The sequence below is a fragment of the Macrobrachium rosenbergii genome, chromosome 42 (genome assembly GCF_040412425.1).
Source record: "Macrobrachium rosenbergii isolate ZJJX-2024 chromosome 42, ASM4041242v1, whole genome shotgun sequence".
NCBI classification, from domain to species: Eukaryota; Metazoa; Arthropoda; class Malacostraca; order Decapoda; family Palaemonidae; genus Macrobrachium; species Macrobrachium rosenbergii.
In genome coordinates, this window is record NC_089782.1 from 32,795,380 (window position 1) to 32,819,379 (window position 24,000).

Here is a 24,000-nt window from a genome sequence, read left to right on the forward strand (position 1 = left end):
GATCTTAAAAACTACTGACACTAGAGGGCTGCAAATTGGTATGTTGATCATCCACCCTCCGATCGTCAAACATACAAAATTGCAGCCCTCTAGCCTCCTCAGTAGTTTTTATTTTATTTAAGGTTAAAGTTACCCATAATCGTGCGTCTGGCAACGATATAGGGCAGGCCACCACGGTTAAAGTTTCATGGGCCAAGACCACTGAAAGATAGATCTGTTTTCGGTGGCCTTGATTATACACTGTACAGAAAACTCGATTGCGCCGAAGAAACTTCGGCGCATTTTTTATTTATTTATGATAGGGACAAGTATCCATTCACCCGGATGCTGCGTGGAGGTTAATGTCCTTCTTGCCTTGAAACTGCAGAAAATATGAGACTCTCAAACTTCTTTTGTTTTTCGATCCTGCAGTCTTATTCCAAGTTGCCATTCATGAATGAGACAGCCGGGTAATTTCTGTATTTCCTTTTTTTTTTATTCTTCTCGTGAAGATTCTCATCAAGATTATTAAGAAGTGCACCTCATCAAGATTATTAAGGAATGCACCTCATCAAGATTATTAAGAAATGCACCTCATCAAGATCATTAAGAAATGCACCTCATCAAGATTATTAAGAAGTGCACTTCATCAAGATTATTAAGAAATGCATCTCACTAAGATTATTAAAATCACCAGTGATTACTAAGAAGTGCATCGCATCAAGATTACTAAGAAATGCATCTCATCAAGATTATTAAGAAATGCATTTCATTAAGATGATTAAAATCGCTAGTGATTTCTAAGAAATTTATCTCATCAAAATTACTAAGAAATGCATCTCATCAAGATTATTAAGAAATGCATCTTGTTAAGATGATTAAAATCGCCAGTGATTATTAAGAAATGCACCTCATCAAGATGATTAAGAAATGCATCTCACTAAGATGATTAAAATCACCAGTGATTACTAAGAAATGCAGCTCATCAAGGTTATTAAGAAACGCATCTCATTAACCTACTGTATAGCCGCGGCCCTGTGGTCACCTGAGGTAATAAGAATCTCCGAATGCAGTCGAGTACTTTCTGGGAGAGAGCACGGGACATTTCCGCAGGTAATATTAACCAGCGTCTGAGTGAAAGTCGAGGAAATGGCAGATAGGAGAGTGAAAAAAGCGTTGGTGTTGTCCCTTCGACGGCGGAAATGCTTGTGGAGAAAGCATGCATAGACAGACAGACAGACAGATAGATAGATAGATAGATAGATAGATAGAAGTTTATTGACCTCTACATTATTATACAGTTATTAAAAATAGATACGAAGAATTATTCTGCGTTCTCAAGCAGAAGCACTCATTTTTGTTCAAAGTTATTGAGGCAGAGAGAGAGAGAGAGAGAGAGAGAGAGAGAGAGAGAGAGAGAGAGAGAGAGGTGGACTGGGTTTACGGAGAATTATATCCCCATATGCGGAAGGGGGAGTCTTTCAAAAGAGTTCATATGCACGCGAGAGAGAGAGAGAGAGAGAGAGAGAGAGAGAGAGAGAGAGAGAGAGAGAGAGAGAGAGAGAGAGGTATGGATTTATAAACTGTACCATTTTAAGCAGAGAGAGAGAGAGAGAGAGAGAGAGAGAGAGAGAGAGAGAGAGAGAGAGAGAGAGAGAGAGAGAGGGGGGGGATTTATAAACTGTACCATTTTAAGCAGAGAGAGAGAGAGAGAGAGAGAGAGAGAGAGAGGCATGGATTTATCATAAACTGTACCGGCTTAAGCAGAGAGAGAGAGAGAGAGAGAGAGAGAGAGAGAGAGGCATGGATTTATCATAAACTGTACCAGTTTAAGCCGATAGAGAGAGAGAGAGAGAGAGAGAGAGAGAGAGAGAGAAAAACGGGGAAGAGGTTGCTTACAAAGAATTGTACCACCTGAAGCAGAAAGACATATTTTTTGTTCCATCATAACGCGCCGCCGCCGGCTAAAGTATACCCACTATTTTCATTTTGCTTTTTCACCGTTATTTATTGTATGTCCGCTATTTCAACCTTCAAGAGGAAGAGAAAATTCTCATATATCACACACACAACGGTCGTTATTGTAGCTTCACGGTTAACGAACATTATTTGCATTCGAGACTTTCTCTCTCTCTCTCTCTCTCTCTCTCTCTCTCTCTCTCTCTCTCTCTCTCTCTCTCTCTGTACAATTAAGAGACACTTTGTACAGATCCATCAGTTTTAATTACTTCATACGGTGAAAGTCAATCTATTCTCAGAAGTTCAGCGTAGATTAAGGCCAGATGGATTCTCGATTCGAAAACCCCAGCAGTTGAATTTCTATCTAGCTGTGTATGTATGTATGTATGTATGTATGTATGTGTGTATGTAGGTATGTATGTATGTATGTATGTATGTATGTATGTATGTATGTATGTATCTTGAAGTTCGGTAATTCCTCGACATTTTTAATTCAAATCATTCAAACTAAAAATAAGAAAAAATATATTAAAGAGCTTGATTTAAAAAGTAGTTGCATTGCTCACAAAATGATAGAAAAATAGACCATATATAAATCAAAATCTTATCGAGATCCTGGGATATATATTAAAAATTCTTTTAAAGAAAAAAAGTTATAGAAAGGCCGCACAAACACAAACGTACCATATTATTACGATGCAAGCCTTAAGTTGTGCTACACTGCCCTAAGATGGAAGACTGCAGTATCTGCAAAAATACAGAACTGAGAAAAATGGTAGATTCTGCAGTTTTCCCTTGCCTTACTACTGATTTTTCAGATACTGCAAATGGGACCCCCTAAATAAAGCATTGAAGAATCATTCTGAAACTACAGTAGTTTCCGTTGCCTTACAACTGAATTTGCAGATACTGCAAATGGGACCCCCTAAACAAAGCGTTGAAGAATCATTCTGAAACTGCAGTAACTTGTGTATTAAGTGTTTCACGAGCCCAGTAGGTGGCATATCTCAATTTCGAAAATTTTGCAGATACTGCAGTTTTCCATTTTAGGGCAGTATACATATATAATTTTCTAAGAATCAAACATTAAAAAGTAATGCCTTGTAGAGGATGCACATTTCAAACACGGAAAACTGAAAAAAATAAGTTATATATAAAAAAGAAAGATCAAATAACGGAATTGAAAGAGGCAAAGAAATTTTGAAAATGGTGTGAAATAAGGACTCGGAAAACTGAAAAAAATAATTTATATATAAAAAAGAAAGAAATCAAATAACAGAATTAAAAGACGAAAAGAAATCCTGAAAATGGTGTGAAATATGGACACTGTGATTGACAGGTCAAACAGAAGGTGGTTTCCTCTGCAGGTGTTGTTACAAGGTCACCCATTTCACAAGGGATGTCGGGGGCGAGGGTGGGTGGGAGGTTCCTCCAATATTTACATCCGACACCGACTTATTTGGCGTTGCAAAACTCGCGATTCATCCAGTCTCCAATCAGCCAGCGGAAGTGAAATGGCTGCAAAGACGTTCTCCGCACGCGGATATGACATGACATTATAACTCTCTTATCCTTTGTGGGCTGTCATGTATTTTACGCGGTGCACTGTAGGCATTACTAAAGGTTCAACTGCGAGGTTCTCCTCCTGTTACACCCTTCAGACATTATACCGTTGCCAGAAGCACGGTTATGGCTAACTTTAACCTTAAATAAAATAAAAACTACTGAGGAGGCTAGATGGCTGCAGTTTGGTATGTTTGATGATTGGAGGGTGGATGATCAACATACCAATTTGCAGCCCTCTGGCCTCAGTAATTTTTAAGATCTGAGGGCGGACAAAAAAGTGCAGACGGACAGACAAAGGCGGCATAATAGTTTTCTTTGATGTTCCATATAGATTAAGGAATTCGGGGAGTTGGTTATCAGACCACACACAATTTCGATGCGTCTCGCCTCTCTTAGTATGATCAACAGGCGAGATGCTCCAATTTGCTTGAAAATCGTACCCAGACTACTATACCTGTCCCGTGAAAAAGGTGGTAATAGTCTCTTCTTCTTCTTCCTCTTCTTCTTCTTCTTCTTCTTCTTCTTCTTCTTCTTCTTCTTCTTCTTCTTATTATTATTATTATTATTATTATTATTATTATTATTATTATTATTATTATTATTATTCAGAAGACGAACCCTATTCATATCGAACAAGACCGCGGGGGCCATTGACTTGAAATTCAAGCTTCCAAATAATATTATGGTGTTCATTAGAAAGAGGTGCCAGAAGGTAAATGGAAATACAAAGAAGAGATTACTTACTAAGAAATAAAAAAAGCAAATCAACAATTTTGCAATTGCGTCGATCGCATAATATCATATCGCGTACATTATGTTGCTGCCATTTTGTTGTTATGCATTTTGTGATAGATCTATGCGGAAATTATCACCTGTAGATTGTGTATTACACAGAAACACTTTCGCTACGGATACATCCCCGTAGAGGGGTAAGTGCCGTCAGTGCACCTCCCATGGTGCACTGTAGGCATTACTTAAGGGTCTTTGTAATGCCCCTTCGGACCCTAGCTGCAACCTCTTTCATTCCTTTTGCTGTACCTCATTTCATAGTCTCTTTCTGCTATCTGACTTTCCACCTCTCCTACCAGTTGTTTCGTAGTGTTACACCTTTCAAACCCTCCTACTGTCAATTTCCCTTTCAGCCCCGAATGACCTCATAGGTCCCAGTGCTTGGCCTTTGGCCTAAATTCTGTATTCTACTCTGTTCTATATGGATATATACCAGGAATTAGAAAGCACGACTCTACGACCCGTGATTTCATTCTTCGAACGGCAGATAGAACCAGATCTCATCAGATTCCTTGTGTCCATTTGACAGAGCGAGACAGGCGTTGTGGGACGGTATATCCTGCCTGACTAAACAGTCTCTCTCTCTCTCTCTCTCTCTCTCGGAATAATTGCGCTTTTGGAGGTTACTGAGGTTTTGAAAGAAAACCCTCAAACGAGACCAGCATTGATGCCGAGGCCTGGCTGCTTGAGAATATACCGTTTGCTTAATTGAGCACTTGCGTTCCTGTTCCGTCCCTTTCTCTGAACGTTTCCTCTCTTCTTTTCGCCTCCGGGTCGTCAGTTTTTATAGTTTATCCCTTTGAGTCTTCAGTTCTCGATTTCTTGGCTTCCAGGTCTTCATTTCTTAATTTATAATCCTCCAAGTGTGCATTTCTAAATTTATAAGCCTCCAAGTCTTCATTTCTCAATTTCTAAGCCTCCAGATTTTAATTTCTCAATTTCTTAGCTTCCAGGTCTTCATTTCTCAATTTCTAATCCTCCAGGCCTTCATTTCTAAATTTCTTAGCCTCCAGGTCTTCATGTCTCAATTTCTAATCCTCCAGGTCTTCATTTCTCAATTTATAATCCTCCAGGTCTTCATTTTTAAATTTCTAAGCCTCAGTGTCTTCATTTCTAAATTTCTAAGCCTCATTGTCTTCATTTTTAAATTTCTAAGATTCAGTGCCTTCATTTCACAATTTCTTAACCTCCAGGTCTTAACTTTTAAATTTCTAAGCCTCCAGGTCTTCATTTCTTAATTTCTTAGCCTCCAGGTCTTAGTTTCTCAATTTCTTAGCCTCAGTGCCTTCATTTCTCAGTTCTTTAGCCTCCAGGTCTTCATTTCTCAGTTTCTTAATCTCTAGGTCTTAATTTCTCAATTTCTTAGCCTTCAAGTCTTCATTTCTCAATTTCTTAGATCTCAGGTCTTCATTTAGTCTTTCTCTAGACTTTCAGGTCTTAATTTTTATAGTCTTGTGATCTTAATATTAATTTTTTTTAAATCCTTCATTTCACCATTCTTATCTTAGAAAGTCGACATTCCTTGATTTTTTATGCTCATGAGATCTCATTATTCATCTTTTCATTAGGGCTGATCACCTACGCTCCATTTCCAACCCTTTCTCCATCCACTGCTTTCAGCTTCTTCGCTTCTCGCCCCCTGGGGGGTGTCGGCAATTTCCAAGGGGGGCGCGAGCCCTAGGGAAAAATTAAAAATTCTCAAATTATATTCGTTATTGTCTTAACAAGAGTCGCTAAGAAGCAGTATCAAGTATCTCACTAATTCATTCCCAAAAGAATAAAAACACCTCTTCCCCTTCTCTTATACATTTTTTTTATTTCATTTAAAGCTGGGAGGGAATTTTACTCATACATGCAAGGGGGGTGGGGAGGGGGGAGAAAACCAACTCTTAGAAGGGGCGTGGTAATTAAAAGGTTAAGAACCACTGCTCTATTTCATAAACCCTTCCGGATCTTCGTTTTACTTACTTTTCCTTTGTTCTGCAACATTACCTCTGCCAACCTGTGCCTCCGCCTCGTTCTTCATCACTTTCTCTGACTCTCCGCACTTCATTGGCACTTCCGGTGGTCGAAGGCACCTATTTGCGTCTAGACAACTTTCTTCTCGCGTCATCTTTGTATATTTTAGCTTTTACATTACCTGAGGTTCTTCAACTTACGTTGTCTTCCTGATTACGTTACTAAAACAAGTAAAACATGCGCCGAAGTTTCTCCGGCGCAATCGAGTTTTCTATACAGCGTATAATCCAGGCCACCGAAAACAGATCTATTTTTCGGTGGTCTCGGTATAATGCTGTATGAGCCGCGGACCATGAGACTTTAACCACGGCCCCGTGGTGACGTGTCCTATATCGTTGCCAGAAGCACGATTATGGCTAATTTTAACCTTAAATATAATAAAAATTACTGAGGCTAGAGGGCTGCAATTTGGTATGTTTGATGATTGGAGGGTGGATGATCAACATACCAATTTGCAGCCCTGTAGCCTCAATAGTTTTTAAGATCTGAGGGCGGAGAGAAAAAGCGTGGACGGACAGACAAAGCCGGCACAATAGTTTTCTTTTACAGAAAGCTAACAAGTGTTTAGTTTACCTATCCGTTTCTTCAAACTTTGTTCTCTTCGTTAGACGACCATGGTTACTGCGACGCCAGTTGTCGTTACTGAATCAATCTGTCGATAAATCCTGACAACTCTTATCTACTTCACTAGCTACTTTGAACCTCCGTTTTAGAATTCTCTCCTTGACTCTGTGTTCTTTGATTTCTATAGCCTCCCACCTATCAAAAAGCGCCTCTCTTCCCTTGATTGTTGCTCTCAGAGTGCCCATCCCATCGGCCTCTGCGTGGAAAAGTTATAATAGCAGACTACAATCTGTTTCATTTTGTCTTTAATAAAATCCCTGTAGACATAATTCTTCGCCGTGGTCTCCTGCCACTAGCGATTTCATGCCTCTCTCTCTCTCTCTCTCTCTCTCTCTCTCTCTCTCTCTCTCTCTCTCTCTAGCCGCCCTCCCTACCCCGGCTTCTCTCTCTCATTCATTCATAATAACATCGTCCTCATTCGTGGCTTGAGAATTCCATCCGCCGGGTTCCCGCTCCCACCTCCCCCCCTCTCAGGAGTCTTCCATCCTCTCCCTCCCATCCCTCATCCATCCCATTCCCCACTCTCTCTCTCTCTCTCTCTCTCTCTCTCTCTCTCTCTCTCTCTCTCTCTCTCTCTCTCTCTCTCTCTCTCTGCCCCATGCCACCTTCGTACCATAATGGAAAAGATAGCTTTCTCTCTCCCACTGGGTTAGGAAGTTAATCCTCTCTCTCTCTCTCTCTCTCTCTCTCTCTCTCTCTCTCTCTCTCTCTCTCGTTCGTGTGAATATACTGCACGCATGCGTTCATGGCTTCTACGCACACTCCAATAGTATGTACAGCATTTATGTATGTATTCCTTTCATAAACGGGTGTACAAGCATGTTTGTACAAGTGTATGGGTGTACACATGAAAAATGTAATAAGATGCTATTCACTTTAGACATGACAAAAAATTGAACCCCGACAGTCTCTGACACTCATTATTAAGAGTTCTACATTCTTTTCAAGATCTTGTGGGGCATTCCATTAACCTGGTCTGAAGAAATGATGACATTACATTCAACATGCCGGCACTGACAATAACGTAATCGCTCCTTGGATGCCTATCACTAATTTATCTGGAGAAATATTGTGAATGTTTGCCTGATAAGTACACTGTAAACACGGAGGTTGATACAGTCATGTAAATACTATTGAGAATGATATAATCGCTCTAAAAAGCCTCTGAAACCGTAAATTGATTGACTTCGCCGAAGTTTTGCATACGTCGCCTCGACAGTGACCAGCAGCTGGTTGGAGGTTGACCATAGGTGGGCAATCGAACGCAACCGCGGACGGTGATTTAGTGAGAAGTGTGATCGAACGCAACGCCAATCCTCGCCGCCAATTTATAGCTTCTCATAAAAAAAAAAAAGGAGCCGAAGTAGGTCCAGCAGACCAATACAGCACGTGACCCTCCTATAAGTAATTCGGAGTTTTGACAGAGGAAGGCCCCTAACTATCGCTAGACGTGCTCTGCCGCCGTCTTCGTCGGAGGAATTCTGGACGAGGAAAACGCCAGGGTAGAAGGAGGAGGAGGAGGAGGAGGAGGAGGAGGAGTTGGCCATAGCAGCAGCTGGAGGCGCGGGATTGTATGGACGGGGACGGAATGTAGGTGAGTGGGCGGAGCCGCGTGGAGTGACGTCACGAGAAGAGTGCCTCGGCTGGAATGCGTGCAGCCAATGGCGTGGCGAGGGATCCGGCGAAGCCACGGAGGAGAGAGGCGGTGCCAACGCGACGTCATCGCCGCCGAGACGAGGAGGTTGGCTGCTTGTGGACTTCGAATGTGGGCTAACTCGTAATGTAGGTCTCTGGCAGCCGCCGTTGGTATTATTAAGTATTGAACAGCAGTGCAGTGAGGACGTACAGTTGCCCGTCTCTATATATCTTGGTAGGTATTGAGTGCGAGGGCCTGTCGCTGCTACTAGAAATTTAGCGCGGTCCTGATATGTTATTTCATCTTAAGAAGAAGAAGAAGAAGAAAAACAAATGCGACTATGTCTGGCCAGCTCGTGTCAACTCCTGTTGACACGAGTGGCTCTGCCACGCCGGGAAAACCGGAAGCAGATCGTGGAATGAACTAAATTGCTCGGAATCCCAAGCTGACGGCTGCATACCGGAAGTTATCCACTTCGGAGGACAGAAGTGTTATTACACAGTGACAGGGAACAAGGAAGGAACCCAGGAAATTAAGAGAAGCCACCACGTAACATTATTCGCCCATTTCGAAATGCCTGTGGAAGAGTTCTTTGACAATGTGCTCTTAGTGACGGAATTGTGCAAATGACGGATATAAGACGCTTGAGAGAAAGAGAGAAAGAGAGAGAGAGAGAGAGAGAGGGAGAGAGAAAAAACAAGTACTGGTCATGTGCGGATCATTTCAATTCCCGGTCGGATCACTGTGTCATCTCGGGAGAGCGAACAGACAAACAAGCAGGTCAAATTCGCCAAAGGATTGTACAAAAAGAGATTCCCACGAGTGCTTTTAATGTCAGTGAACTTCCTCTGGAGACTGACACTGTGACAATGCGGACGAAATTGGATGCGAAAATACCTTTTTTCGTTCTTTTTATGGTGTTAAGATATTTTACATTTCAAGGAAATTTCGTTTATTTTCTGTGTATTTTCCAATATGTATGTATATTTATATATATATATATATATATATATATATATATATATATATATATATATATATATATATATATATATATATATATATATAAACACACACAATCACATGACTTTGGGGCTTTGGCCTGACAGAGATCCTTATATAGGTCACTGATGGGGCTAATTACTCAGAACTGTCCTTTGCTACGATGCTGATAATTTTTTTTTATTATTCCACATAACTCGTAGATTTTTAGATACACCTCGAAAGGCACAATAAAAAAAGTATAAAAAAAGTTCACCATAAATATATTCCCTATCAAGCGGGGCAATTATTTCTTTGCATACGCCCTAAGTAAAGTATTACATGTTTACCACCGTTCATAACTTAATTGACAGTAATATCGTTTCTCGTCATTCATAGCTTCACTTACGGTAACGTCGATTTCTGTTCTTTCTGTAAATTATTATTATTATTATTATTATTATTATTATTATTATTATTATTATTATTATTATTATTATTATTATTATTCAGAAGATGAAGAACACTATTCATATGGAAAAAGCCCACCACAGGTGCCATTGACTTGAATTTCAAGCTTCCAAAGAATATTATTATTATTATTATTATTATTATTATTATTATTATTATTATTATTATTATTATTATTATTATTATTATTATTCAGAAGATGAAGGTCCCTATTCATATGGAACAAGCCCACTACTGGGGCTCAGGAAGAAGTAACAGAAGGTAATAGGAAATAAATAATATGTTAAGAGGGAATGATCTATACAAACATGGCGCTTCCGGTAGCCCACAAACAAACACGTGTCCTTATCTCTTTTCTGGGCGAATACACCGTCACGACAGTCAAGCGACATGTCGTGAACACGACGACAAACATACAATTAAGGACACCATTACCCCCGGGGCAGTTTTTCATCCCCCTGAGTTACATTTTTCCCAGTTCCTTCCACCCGCCACGGCGACAGCAGGAAGATATTCAGTTAGGCCAGTGGTTCTCAATCCTTTTCATTGTATGCACCCCTTTCAAATCAGCAGTCAGTTCTCGCACCCCCTGAATTGCTGAAATTAAAAAAAAATAATAATAATTTATTTTATTTTATTTTTATTTTTGCAAAAAAAAAAACAGCATGCGCATATAAAAACATATTTCGCTTTAATTATTCGTAGGCATCCTCGGACCCCTTAGGAACCGGCTTAGCACCCCTGGTTAGGAACCACTGAGTTAGGCGATGACAGTCCCAGAGCGTCCTTGAACGAGTCGTATCCAGTCCGGTGACTTGGGCCAAGTGGGCCACCAGCCAAATTTTGGCAATCTTCCCAGGCGCTCGCCCATTCATTCGGACTGAAGTTTTCCGACCTTCTGTCTCTTTTTGGTTGTTTGTGTCCCAGTGGATTTTTTTTTCTTGTTTTTTATCGTACTTTATTCTTTCTTTTCACTTCTCTTATTTTTTTATGATAAATACTGGGTTTTGGTGTTTATACTATCTATCTATCATTGCCTATAACGAGAGGAATGTTGGCTTACGATTTCACTATCATTACAGCATTTTTTCAGTTTTGTGTGAAAGAAAACTATTGTGCCGGCTTTGTCTGTCCGTTCGCACATTATTCTGTCCGCAGTTTTTTCTGTCCGCACTTTATTCTGCCCGCACTTTTTTCTGTCCGCCCTCATATCTTAAAAACTACTGTTGATCATCCACCCTCCAATCATCAAACATACCAAATTGCAGCCCTCTAGCCTCAGGTAGCTTTTATTTTATTTAAGGTTAAAGTTAGACATAATCGTGCTCCTGGCAACGATATAGGATAGGCCACCACCGGGCCGTGGTTAGTTTCATGGGTCGCGGCTCATACAGCATTATACCGAGACCACCGAAAGATAGATCTATTTTCGGGGGCCTTGATTATAAGCTGTAGTGGCTGTACAGAAAACTCCATTGCGCCGAAGAAACTTCGACGCATTTTTACTTGTTTTTAGATATGTTCAAAATTTTAGAAAGATCTTGATACTTTTGTTTTTCTAGTAATAAAAGAAAGTCATGATTTATTTCCTTGTCAAGTTCTCTCCTGATGATTCGGTATTATTAAGTAATTCTTCAATAAGTATTTTATTTCAATTTGAAGAGTTGGAGTAAATCAGTTTCCTCTTGATAAAGCCGAAATAAGTGAATTTTTATTTACTGCAATGTACACAAGTCCAAGTCCATAGAGTTTGCCGAAAATAATGCAGTGCTAATGATGGTGAAAATAAGCCTTAGGTTTTAGTGAACTTAGTTTAGGATGTTTTTCGTTTGGCAGAAATTGTTTTTTTGACTGTACCCGAAATCCTTTACATTGGGTCTGTTCAATATTCTTCGTTTTAGGATCCACACAACGCACACACACACAAACATACATAATGTATATGCATATATGTATACTCTCTCTCTCTCTCTCTCTCTCTCTCTCTCTCTCTCTCTCTCTCTCTCTCTCTCTCTCTCTCTATATATATATATATATATATATATATATATATATATATATATATATATATATATATATATATATATATATATATATATATATATATTTTATATGTATGTATGTATGTATATATATATATATTATATATACTGCATGTACTGTATAATATATATATATATATATATATATATATATATATATATATATATATATATATATATATATATATATATGCATATGCACATACACAAACACACACACACATACAGTATATATATATATATACATACATACATACACACATATATGATATAATATAATATAATATAATATAATATAATATAATATAATATAATATAATATACACTCATAAAATTAGGAACGAAACCCTGAAGGAAGCACCAGGTGGTGAGTGTCACTTTCACAGATGGCTGCCGCCTATAATAAGTCCGATCGCTACTCATACCACTTGACCTAATATCCGTGTACTTCGTGACCTAATCTCGCTCTGCAATCGTGGCCGGCTTCCTCGCTTTTGCTTGTATCCTTTGCAACTTTATCTCAGTTGAAGATTAGATGGATTGGGGAAGACGATAGTTTAGTTTCTGAATGTGCGTATATATAAATATATGTATAATATGCAATTTAAGACAACCTTCCGTTAGTATCACAAGTTGCTCAGAAGAGCAGCAACATCCCGTGCAGGTCTTAGGCCAGCTAAATATACCAACAACACCAACGATAACAAAACAACAACTGGAGAAGCAACAACAGCAATACCATCAGCAGTGCCTCGATGAATGCTTCGATGACTTTCCTATCGTCGCCTGGAAAGGAAGTTACGTGAAAGAGTGTGTGAGTGTCAGCGCCGAGAAGAATTAGAAGAAAGAGGAAGTGCGTAGCCTCAATAAATCCCTCCTCCTCCTCCTCCTCCTCCTCCTTTGCTACTTCTTCTTCTTCTTCCTCAAAGAAGGTCTTACTCATACTCGCCTGACCCTGGCTGCGACCCACAGCCGCAGCTGAAGGGGTAACTTTTCATCGGTTCGGTCGCAGGGTTCGACTCCACAAGGGGGGGGGGTGTTAATGAATGTTGTTATATTATTAGTATTATTATTATTATTATTATTATTATTATTGTTATTATTAAAAATAATCACAGTAGCATGAGTCTTAAAGTGAAGAAACAAATCCACAGATATGTATATGTACATATATTTAAAGATAAATCTGTAGAGTTTTATCTTTAAAAATATATGTATATATACATAACTGTGGATTTGTTTCTCCATTATTATTATTATTATTATTATTATTATTATTATTATTATTATTATTATTATTATTATTATTACTATTCAGAAGATGAACACTATTCATATGGAACAAGCCCACCATAAGGGCCATTGACTTGAAAGCCAAGCTTCCAAATAATATTAAGGTGTTCATTCGAAAGAGGCAAAAGAAGGTAATGGTAAATACAGAACATTATTAGAAAACCAGATAAGTTAACAAATTAATAAATTAATAAAAACTTAATTAAAATATTAAAATACAGGTTGAATTGTATTATAGTAAAGAAAACATTTGGAATGGCAAGCAGAAGTCCTGAAGACTTACTTATATCCCTTATCCATATTATATCATGTTATAGATATCATGTCAATGTTGTATTAGGCATTCTTAAAAGTATGACAGTTTTGACAAGTCACTATGATTTACATGTACAGTATTTTTCTGTCATGAGCTTCCAATATCATATATGAAAAGTCTTGCAAACATCGTTGTCGTAAGGAGGACTCCTCTATAAGGAAAACGATTGTAATAAGATTTACAATGTACCAAGTATAAAATCTTAACGAAAAATGATATATATTTGGATCAAATCTTGCAAGCATAGTTATTATGACCATGATATTTCCTATTGTTTAGAAATCTAAGTTAAAAAATGATAGTCACTGTCTTCCCTTATGACCTAATTTCATATACTGTAAGTCCTCAGTAAAATATCACAGAAAGTATTTTCTTTTCAATCGGTGAATTGCAGAATGTGCTAAACAAATTTAACGTCTCAAATAAAAAAGGACAAGTTGTGTTAGAAAAAGTACAAGACTTTTCTTTGCTGGATATACCTAAAATTCTTATGTTGAATTGAAGGCTGAAAAATTATCAATGATTATTTTACTAGACAGATAAAGGGCCTTTATCATGACGAGCAATGTGCTTAACAAAATTCTCGTAGATATAAAAAAGCGAAAGGCAGAAAATCGTTGCAGTCTGCTGTAAATACAAAGAGAGTGATTTCAATACCATGTTAAGTAGTGATCCAAAGCCTCTTTGAGAAACATCTATTTTTACATTTGTTGTTTATAGTCTGCTGCAAATACTTAGCGAGTGATTTCAATGCCATGTTAAGTAGTGATCCAAAGCGTCTTCGACAAGACATCTATTTTTACATCTGTTGTTATGCACAAAGTCTGCAGTAAATACTGTACTAAGCGAGTGATTTCAAGTAGTGATCCCAAGCCTCTTTGACGAAACTTTATCTATTTTTACATCTGTTGTTATTTATAGATTAACATTCTTCTGCAAATACTAAGCGGGTGATTTCAATACTATGTTAAGTAGTGATCCGAAGCCTCTTCGACAAAGCTTATCTCTTTTTACATCTGTTTTATATTTTATAGTTATTTGTGTATGTAGTCATCGCCGTGGGCATTATGCTATTCATATTCTTATTTTGAATGGAAGAATTGCATGAACAGCAAAAAAATATTCATTGCAGAATTGCATGAATACACATACACACGCCCCTTTCTATATAATTTGTAAGGGAGTCGGTTCATACTGACAGCCACTTGCAATATATTGTAGTGCCATAACCATATTCCAATATTGTTTGTTCCCTGAAAACAAGAATGGAATGAATTAATTTTGAATAGGCTTATTACTAGATTTTTCTAGTAACAAAAAATAGCGATATAAGAATTAAAGCCGGACCAAAATGATTAAAAATATAGGTTTGGCTGTTAGGAAATAAAATTAATGATTCAAACAAGCATATAACATCTAGATAATATACTTTTTTTTAACAAAAAGCTGTTGAGGTCAGTGCAACGAATGAAAACTGGTTGCATGGTTTTGTTTACAATGCAACAGATTGGGCAAAAAGTCATCGGAATTTACGAACTGTAGTTCCTGGTCAGCTTTTCTTATGCGGGGAAAAACTCAACTGAGAGAGAGAGAGAGAGAGAGAGAGAGAGAGAGAGAGAGAGAGAGAGAGAGAGAGAGAGAGAGAGAGGTTTATTTTAGCGACATTAAAACTGTTTTAAAGCGAGCAATATTCACCTCGAAATGAAGAAATGTTCACATCATACTTGTAAACAATAAATGCCGAGCATTATTGCGTATAGTGTCAGGGACATTTTGACCAACGATGGACAGGAAGATAGAAAAGAAGAAATATTTGGCACATGATTAGGATGATTGGAAATGATAATATAGAAACCGCCCATACCAATATAAAGCTAATATAATGAAAAATATATTTATTCTTTTATATTACTTCTCTCGCTATTATTTAGCAAGTTAGCTACACACACACACACACACACACACACACACACACACACACACACACACACAAAAGCAATCAAACACACCGCACAGACATATGAAGACGTACAGAAAAAAACTGACTGAAGCTTATTCGTCATCATGAAAGCAAATCAGGGAAGGCAATAATAATAATAATAATAATAATAATAATAATAATAATAATAATAATAATAATAATAATAATAAGATATTTAGGGAGTAATATCCTAAGATATCATTATACTGTAATTGTAGTGACCAAAAACATGCACAGCTTCCTTTGTTAATGCGTATTTTTTTCAATATTTAATTCATCGATACGACTGCCAGAAATTTCGTAAATTCAAAACCAATAATAATAACCATTATTATTATTATTACCCAAACAAATCCTAAACACCTGAAAGAATAATTCAACTTGAAATCTGCACACTCCAGTACATCTTAAAAAAATTTAGCAAAAATAAAAAATAAAAGAAAAAGAGAATTAAGGCAGCGGTAAAAAAAAGAGGTTTGTGGTGACCTCATCGCCACCACGCTGACAAGTAGCACTAGTAGTAGTAGTAACAGAAGGGATACACTTTGTAACGGCTCCTTAACAGGTGAATGGGAGAAAAATGCTCATTTGCCATTAAGTTCCGCTACGTGGCTTTACAGAAGCTGCCTGGAAGACGAGTTCTTCGTCTTCTTCTTCTTCTTCTTCTTCTTCTTCTTCTTCTTCTTCTTCTTCCTTGAGTATGACGGAATCGCAGAAAAAAAAAAATAAAACTGGTGCTTTGGTGTTTCTTCTAATGACGGCGAAGCAGCTCATTATGAGAAGTCCATTGCGTTTTGCGGTTTGCTGAAGCCGAGTGAGATACGTGTTTCATACGGTACACACTCCGTTTTGCCAGCAAGAGGGGTCGGGTTGTTCTGACTTAGTTCCTAACTGACTGTTACGTATACATTTATTTATTTGTCTGTTCGCTCATTTCCATGGAATGTTTATTCTGTGTTGCATTTTAGATCTCTCTTCGTTTTGGTCTGTGAGTGAATTAACAGCTTCTCGGAAATTCGTAAGCATGATAGAAAATTTTCAGTAACAATAGTAATTAGAAGAATATATGTAAATAAAATACACTTACGAAATGCATATTACTACGGGAAATCGTTGCTGTGAGAAGGAACAGTAGAAAAATAAGATACAAATTATTTTTTGTCTAAGACATTCATTATTTTCATATGAAAAACAGGCTAAATATGAAGGCCGTCCCAGAATAGAAGACAAAACATGCAATGGCTTGAAATTGAATGCCATGGACTCATAAATATATTCATTGTAAGAAAAATATTCTTGGACATTATGCCACACACATCTCCAAAAAATGATTTATGTCTAGGTAACTGCAGTTGTCAGAATCAGGGTGAATGAAATTGGACTTAGAAATATAAATGCATAGTGCATCTCACAGAGACACAATTGCGATGTGCATGATCATACTATTCAAGTTCATGGCCACTAGCTTGATTCGATCTTAAAAACGACTAAAGCTAGAGGGATGCAAATTGGTATGTTGGTCATCCACCCTCCAATCATCAAACATACCAAATTGCAGCCATCTAGTTTTTATTTTATTTAATGTTAAAGTTAGACATAATCGTACTTCTGGCACTGCTATAGGTACCAACAACACAGGCCACCACCGGACCGCAGCTGCAAGTTTCATGGGCTGCGACTAAGAGTTTCATGAGCCGTGGTTGAGTTTCACACAGCACTATACGCTGCACAGAAAACTCGGTTGCGCCGAAGAAACTTCGCGGCGTATTGTTTACTTGTTTCATTTGATTCCCGAAGTGATTTCGGCCGCAGGAATTTCAGGAAGGTGAAATCTGAGGGAGGGGAGGCGTCAACAACTTGATTTAGGATTCATTAATATACAGCTTTAAACACCTCCGGAGAGGTCAACGTTTCTCTACGTCTAGGTCCGACCGACCCCCTTTTTGTAGGTGAAAGCCTCATCAGACAGCGGTAGGTGGAGGACGAGGAGGAGAGGGGAGCAGGAGTTGGATGGGGAGTGTTACTGCGGGGAGGGAGAGAGAGAAGGAAGAATGCGGTGGCTGGCTGGGAGAGAGAGAGAGAGAGAGAGAGAGAGAGAGAGAGAGCTGGGTAGGACGAATAGGAATGCGCTTTGAATTTTGGGATTTCGAGAATGCTGTGCGAGGACTGTACAAGCACCAAGCTAATGAATTTTATTAGTCTCTTTGGCCATAAATAAGCAAGCACGAATAAATGAAGAATAATTAAATAATCGCCGTTTTTGCAATCAGGTATAAAGATAAAATGACTAAAACACAGACAATACGACCGCTCGTTGCTGAAAAATCAAGGTTATAAACAAAAAAAAACAACGATCATTTGCACTGCATTGAAGCATTTCGGAAATCCCTTACACTGACTAAAGACTCAGAGTTTCTGCAAGAAATGAAAAAGGAGGATTTTGATAGAAGGTGAGGACAGTCCAAAGCTTTTACTCCTCCTCACGCCCTCAGGAGAAATTGCTTGATGGAAATTTGAGAAATTTATTTGGGAATCTCGTCAAAAGGTTTAGGATTCACACCCGGAGACATATAATCACTGCCATTTTCATGGTGTTGGTCCGTATACTCTTGGTTGTCAGTCTTCTGATAACTGAGAGTTAGCACGCTCAATATCCAATTTGCACCCCTCTAGCCTCAGTAGTTTTTAAGATCTGAGGGCGGACAGAAAAAGTGCGGACAGAGTAAAGGTCGGACGGACAGACAATGCCATCCCAATAGTTTTCTTTTACAGAAAACTAAAAATGAAGGAAAAAAAATTGGAGCTCTCTTTTACCAAACCACTGAAACTGCCTCTTAGGTATCTAGAAGCTTCAAGAAATACTGAAACACACAAGCGTATGTATGTGTATGTGTGTATATCCGTGCGTATTTACCGAATCGACCTAACGTGTGGGAAATATACAACTCTTGTTTAGTCAGTTTCCCTGATGTACCTTCGACGCTGTATGCGCTGGGCGTAGGTAGCATTTGTACCGTAGATGCCACAGGCTCATGTACCTGTTTAAGCAAATACACACCCCAAACAAACAGAAGATGTTTGTTACAGTCTTTTTGCAATGCTACGAACCGGAAATACATCTGTGTGTATGCAGATATGTGGTTAAGATAATAAGCGAATAGTATTCATTACGACAATAATTCACACGAAGAAATAAACCTGAAATAACTTTCCCAGGAAAGATTTTGCCTACGCATCTCTCTCTCTCTCTCTCTCTCTCTCTCTCTCTCTCTCTCTCTCTCTCTCTCTCTCTCTCTCTCTCTCTCTCTCCAAACCCACGTAATGTGGGTCAGTGTCTGGTACACCACGGCCTTACCCAGCCTCCCATCATCTATCTCTGCGGGCAAAATTATCTGGAAAACCTCTTTTAAGCGACCGCCGGGATACAGCAGGTCGGATTGGTCCTTCAGAATAATAAGGAAGATATATAGCTCTTGTAGAAGAGAAAGATTGAGTATTTTCTTTGCTTTCGTCTGACCAAAGAGATTTTCGTGTCATTGTGGCCTTTATCATAGACGCGGTATATTCTTCAAATTTTATGCTTTAGTAGCGCCCTTACGTCTCACATGCTTCGCACGTTCTCTCTCTCTCTCTCTCTCTCTCTCTCTCTCTCTCTCTCTCTCTCTCTCTCTCTCTCTCTCTCTCTCACACACACAGACACACACACACATAATTATAAAGAAATCCCTCTTTTAGGGCAATGTTATTAAAAGCAATTGCTGTTTCAACGTCATTTAAAGAGAGAGTCCTTATCATTCTTGTTACATTTTTCTCCTCTGTAGGTAGGTGGTACAAAAAATTTCCAAAGGACATGGAAAGATATTCTGCTTTTTTTAGTTTTCTGTAAAAGAAAACTATTGAGATGGCTTTGTCCGTCTGTCCGCACCTTATTCTGTCCGCACATTTTCTGTCCACCCTCAGATCTTAAAAACTACTGAGGCTAGAGGGCTGCAAATTGGCATGTTGATCATCCACCCTCCAATAATCAAACATACCAATTTGCAGCACTCTAGCCCCAGTAGTTTTTATTTTATTTAAGGTTAAAGTTAGCCATAATCGTGCTTCTGGCAACGATATAGGATCGGCCACCACGGGGCCGTAGTTAAAGATTCATGGGCCGCGGCTTATACAGCATTATACTGAGACCACCGAAAGATAGATCTATTTTCGGTGGCCTTGATTGTACGCTGTAGCGGCTGTACAGAAAACTCGATTGCGCCGAAGAAACTTCGGCGCATTGTTTACACACACACACATACTGATGAGAGAATGTATGAAATTAAGAGGTGAACAGGTATTTATAGCAGGAAGGCCGGATTACTAGGTCCTATTCGGTGTTTACTCTGACGAAGGTGTCGTCGATGTCAGGGTGGTATTGAAGGCGGGGGTTGGGGGGCAGGGCAGGGGATCTTACTGACAACCTCTCTTCGACGATGCCCATACCAGGGTTATAATGAGTATGGACACACACACACGTACACAGACCTTCTTTTATCACACATAAATCCCCGTTTGGTGTTATTCCAAGGCTGAGGGAATTTGACAATAAATGACATTTGTAGCTTAATGTTTGTGAATATAAAAATTTCACGGTGTATGTGACAAAAATTCATTATATAATGTATATACTGTATATATATACTATATATATGTATATAGTATATGTGTGTATATAATGCTTGTGAATATAAAGATTTCTCTGTGTATGTGACAAAAATTCATTATGTATATATATATATATATATATATATATATATATATATATATATATATATATATATATATAATGTATTTGTGTATGCTTTCATGACACATCTTGCTACAGAGCCCATGCGTATCTCTGCGTGTACTCATGAATGTTGAATAAATTCACACTGACGTACAAATGTATATGAGCTCGTGGTCCTTAGGCAAGAAATGCCAATATTCCTGAAGAATTTTGGTTAAAACAAGAGTTCAGTCAGTTCCTATATATATAACTGGTCCAGACTGGTGCCAGTCAATTTCACTCCCCTCTCTGTCTCTCACTCAGTTCAAGCCTGGGCTACATAGGAGCATTTGGATGACCGCTCGGTCAGTCTTCGTACAAAAGAGAAATCTTTATTGACGGCGTATACATCACGTTTGCAGACAGAACAGAACTGAGTTTCTTTTTGACGCACACGGTAGATAATCGTGTACAGTTTTGACATTTATTAATTTATTTATACTTTTATGTATTTATTGATTCATTTATCTATTTTCTTCTTTTCTGGTAACTGATCTCTTCTTTTTGTACTAGCTATTTATTGATTCATTTATCTATTTTCTTCTTTTCTGGTAACTGATCTCTTCTTTTTGTACTATCTATTTATTGATTCATTTATCTGTTTTCTTCTTTTCTGGTAACTGATCTCTTCTTTTTGTACTTCGTTATATATTCTGTAATGTCTTTCCAAGGAAGCTTGAGTTTCGAGTCAATGGCCCCCGTAGGTTCCATATAAATAGGGTTTCATCTTTTAAATAATAATAATAATAATAATAATAATAATAATAATAATAATAATAATAATCTATTTTATTCATATACCTCACAATTTAATTTCCTGTTGGAAGTTCTTAATTTATCAATAAAAACATAAAGAAAGGACAGGAAACAAACAAATGAGATGGATCCGCTTCAACTTTTAAATCTCAAAGTCATGGTCCGGCAATTGGCGAGCGAAGCGGGAGGAAGCAGAGAGAGAGAGAGAGAGAGAGAGAGAGAGAGAGAGAGAGAGAGAGAGAGAGAGAGAGAGTTCTCACTGGGAGGGCTGCTGTAAAGACGCACTGCTAACACAGCACTGGAGAGAGAGAGAGAGAGAGAGAGAGAGAGAGAGAGAGAGAGAGAGAGAGAGAGATCTTATAGGGAGAGCCGCTGTAAAGACGTACTTGCTCACAATACCATGACTAGTAGTAGTCGGGATTCGCCTCTGCAACGGCTCCCTCTCGGCCGTGAAAAGGGACCATGGCATTGACCGAGTGAGCCAAACTCGCTTGGCCGTGGCCATGGCCGTTGATGTTTGCTGCGCCGCCCCGCTGGCCTGCTAGTCCTCCTCCGCCTCCTCCCCCTCTTCTTCTTCTTCTTCTTCTTCAAGTTCAAGGACTGTCGTCATGTCTTCGGCGGTGGAGTTGCCGTTGTGTGTAGCGGTTTTAAACACCTCAAATGGGGGGAGCCGTTGCATATCCTTTTCAGTGCTAAGGTTTAATTTGGTGTTGGCTTCATTCTGCTTTCGCTAATGAGGTGTCTTTTCCCTCGAAGCTTGCTTTGTGAGTGGACCAACTTTTTTTTTATTTTCGTGAGTGCTTACACTGTTGTGTGTGTGTGTGTGTGTGTGTGTGTGTGTGTGCGTGCGTGTAGGGCCACTTGACTTCTTTGAAGGCAATTTGTTTTAAGGATTATGGTCATATTTGGTCATACGTTTAAATCATTTATATGGTTTTGTATTTGTTTCGTTGATGTGCTCTCTCTCTCTCTCTCTCTCTCTCTCTCTCTCTCTCTCTCTCTCTCTCTCTCTCTCTCTCTCTCTCTCTCTCTCTGATTCTACAAACTAAAACATAAAAAAACTGATAAAAAGTAAGCATTTAAGATAATGCATCACATTTTGCCCTCACTTATACATGACTCGAATACCGTATATAAATCCCATTTGACATTTAACAAGATATAAGTGTCAGTTTGCTTGCTTTCGTGTCGTGGTCTGGAATCTGTGCGTACATTTTTAACGCTGTCGTGACGATGCGCGCGCGCTCCTGCGCGCATGAATGCTACTAGTACGTAGAGAGATAAGCCTTTCCTCTTATCAGCGAGACGAGTAAAAACGTAGGTTCAAAGATAACTGCATAACTACGAGACTGTTTAAGAAGTCGCGCTCTGTTTTCACAGAACAATGTTTATTGTAACGTGGGCAAACACACTTGTATTACATAGGGTTCTTGTTGTGTACGTCCCGTTGAAAGTCGTGTTCTTTTTGTCAGTTGACTAAAAGATAATTGGGCTATGAATCACATCCTAAAATACTTGCTTAGAATCAGGAAGGTAGCATCTGGATATATATATATATATATATATATATATATATATATATATATATATATATATATATATATATAATATAATATAATATATATATATATATATATATTATGTATATATATATATATAATATTATGTATATTATATATATATATATATATATATATATATATATATATATATATATATATATATATGTATATATATATATATATATATACGTGATGACTCAGCTCTTCCTGTTTTGTTTAATTTTCCTCAAAAGTTTTTGTTGCTGTTGATAAAAACAAAGAGAAAAAGCATAACATAAAAGAGAAAAGGGCGTGTCTCCTCCCGAGGAGCTCTCGCGAGAATTTGTTGTGGTGGGACCTGTAATTTGTGATGAGATTCTTAACACGAAAAACACCAATGACCAAAGACTGAGTTATTAATGTGGGAGATAATAGAGAGTAGGGATAAATAGACCATACCCGGGAAGCAAAAAAAAAAAAAAAAAAAGAAAAAAGCAGAAAAAACTACTTCTGTTACCTCTCATTTACATTCGTTTGAATTTGCTTTCCAACTTAAAGGCCAAAGGAGTAAATGACGTAAGCACATACATCTCTCTCTCTCTCTCTCTCTCTCTCTCTCTCTCTCTCTCTCTCTCCCCAAGATAAATTCTGGCTTATTGCTTTATATCTCTGGGCGGTCCACGATCTCCCATCTTAGATAATTCAACGTTCTGTTACGGAATATATTTTTTTGGTATTCGTTGAGAAAAACAATGCAATTTTCCTTTACTTTTTTGCAAGAAAGTGACCCATTGTTCTCCTCTGTTTTTCTCCATTATTATTATTATTATTATTATTATTATTATTATTATTATTATTATTATTATTATTATTGGTGAATAAATCCACAATGGTGCCAGTGTAAATTTGTAGTAAAAATATATACAACTCGAGAGCTTTCGAGAATCAGCTGAGAAGGAGAATCGAGCATGTTCTCGAAAGTTCTCTTATGTATATATATATATATATATATATATATATATATATATATATATATATATATATATATATATATATATTTAACATAGATTTACACTTACACCATTGTAGACTTCATCATTTTATTGATTCATGCGATGATGAGATTATTATTATTATTATTATTATTATTATTATTATTATTATTATTATTATTATTATTATTATTATTATTAATCGTCATGGTTGCGTGTCACGTCGGCGAGTTATTCACGCGTCTTTT

General features: G+C 38.0%; 1 protein-coding gene across 1 annotated transcript in view; it reads left to right on the forward strand.

Annotated features, from left to right (window-relative positions):
- The first annotated feature begins 8,653 nt into the window (after positions 1-8,653).
- Positions 8,654-24,000, forward strand: part of LOC136828184 (uncharacterized) — a 98,091-nt gene continuing 82,744 nt past the window's right edge. Inside the window, exon 1 of the mRNA XM_067086031.1 lies at positions 8,654-8,806. The gene's annotated coding sequence lies outside the window, so the exon portion shown is untranslated. The remainder of the gene's footprint in view (positions 8,807-24,000) is intronic.